Below are 2,079 nucleotides of genomic sequence, written 5' to 3'. Positions count from 1 at the left end.
GCGTGGGATATGTGCATTATGCAGCATAGCATCGGGCCACTTGTGCACTTTCCCAACACCCACTACTCGACTAGTTGGGGTATCCAGGAAAAGTTTGCAAAAACTGATTCCATGTACGTAAGTTAAAACATATAATTAGTTAACAACTAAATTAAAATAAGTTAACTAAATTACCTCAAGAATGTGAATCGGGATGGGAATGTTATAAGGTGCAGGTGTAGTGCAACTCTCATTGACAGTTGAAGGAACAATGTTAGCATATTCAACGTAACACATATCTAACGTAGCGTTGTTGTATTGACCTCTTCAACAATGCATATTAAGGATTATGCTGTTATTGCGTATCCAACTGTTTACTACTTATTTTCATTAACACATCAACAGCGCTACCGAGATGTAGTGTTGTTGAATAAAATCTAATTGATAGCGCTATCTGAATTATGCACTGTTGAATAGAATCTAATTGACAGCGCAGTCGTAATTATGCGCTGTTAAACTGAACTCATTTGCCAAATTAACTGCGTATTCGTAGATATGCAATGTTAAATTAACATTTTACATAACTGAAAAATATTTATACTACATGAATTTATGTAAATTAACATGAAGTAGATTATTACTATATAATTGTGTTTATTAATACCAAACTAGATGAAATATTAAACATTACATTTTGTTAATTTATTTTTGTGTTTATTAAGTATTGATAATTTATTTATTGTGTTTATTAATAAGTGATGAACAATATATTACACACTATTCATAACTTTAATTTAGCACGATTGATGATTCTTGGTGCCTAATGGACTTTGTTTCACATGATTTAGTCTTTTAGACTTTATTGGACTAATATTCCTAAAATGATTTAATTTGGGATTATTTAGCCTGATTAAATCTATCATTTTCATATCATAGTTAGCACCAATGACATTTTTGGCATTATGGAAGTGGAGGATATGTGTTGAAGTGAAGATTGTATTTTTATTTTGGGAGTTTTTATTTGTAAGTTCGGTTTTAGTTTTGAGCCTATTGTTTAGGGCCCATTTTCGGTTTTACTCTTTGTAAAATAGGGAAACCGAATTCACTCTCACTCTCTATATCCATTCATTTTCAGAATTTTGTTATCCCTTTTTTTGCTCTGCTAGGGTTTCACATCTTCTTCATTTTCGGTTTTCATTCATCTTCTTCATTTTCGGTTTGTATATTCCACCGAGTGGAAGGGTAAACTTGTAGACTAAATTCCTTTGGTAATGTAACACTACTCTTGAGGTTTTGTTATTAATGTATTTTTGGTTTCTTTATTGTTGGTTTCTTCTATCTTAGAAACTGGTTTATGAGTTTATCTTCGCTTAGTTGATTATTCTCTAGTGCATGAATACTTAGTTCGTGTGAATTTGTTAACTTTTTCTTGCTTATGCTGATTTCGCTTAGTTAGAGGCTTAGGTTTTGGAACTTTGAATTTATTATCGCTTAGTTAATTGGTTCTCAACATACTCGAAAGTTAATGTTTGGAATCCGAAAATAATCATTTGAAACCGAGGATTGAGTTATGAACAAACAAACGAACCAAAGGGATTTAGTCGTTTTATTATATTGCTTAACTACTGTTTCTGAATTTGATTTATGTTCATACATCCAACAACAAAAACCCCTTGTGTGTGTTGTAACGCCCCGAAAATTACTCTTTATTTATTACGCGGAAAAGTGAGTAAAATTTGTTTTTGAATTGGTGATATAAAATTGTTTCCTTTTAAAAACCTTTCTTTTCCAGGACATCACTTTAAGTAACATATAACACGGAAATCAAAACCGGTTACCTAATGGTAACTGAAATGATGCAATATTTCCTGAATATACATCTTCATAGATATATATAATGGGTTAAGTCATAGCCAGTTCATACGGACTAGGTTAGTAAAGGCGGAAACTACATCGCCATTAACATTACAAAATCCAAAGAAACGCAGCCCCCCCACCAAAAACAAAAAGGGGACATCGACTGCCCACAAGCTGACTCAAAAGATTCCAGGAATGTTGGACTCCTCACTCGGGTCCTCCTCCTCCTCCGAGTCAGACACG

The sequence above is a fragment of the Lupinus angustifolius genome, chromosome LG19, assembly GCF_001865875.1.
Source record: "Lupinus angustifolius cultivar Tanjil chromosome LG19, LupAngTanjil_v1.0, whole genome shotgun sequence".
Lineage (NCBI taxonomy): Eukaryota > Viridiplantae > Streptophyta > Magnoliopsida > Fabales > Fabaceae > Lupinus > Lupinus angustifolius.
The sequence above is the reverse complement of the archived record's forward strand: the minus strand, read 5'-3'. Positions refer to the sequence as shown.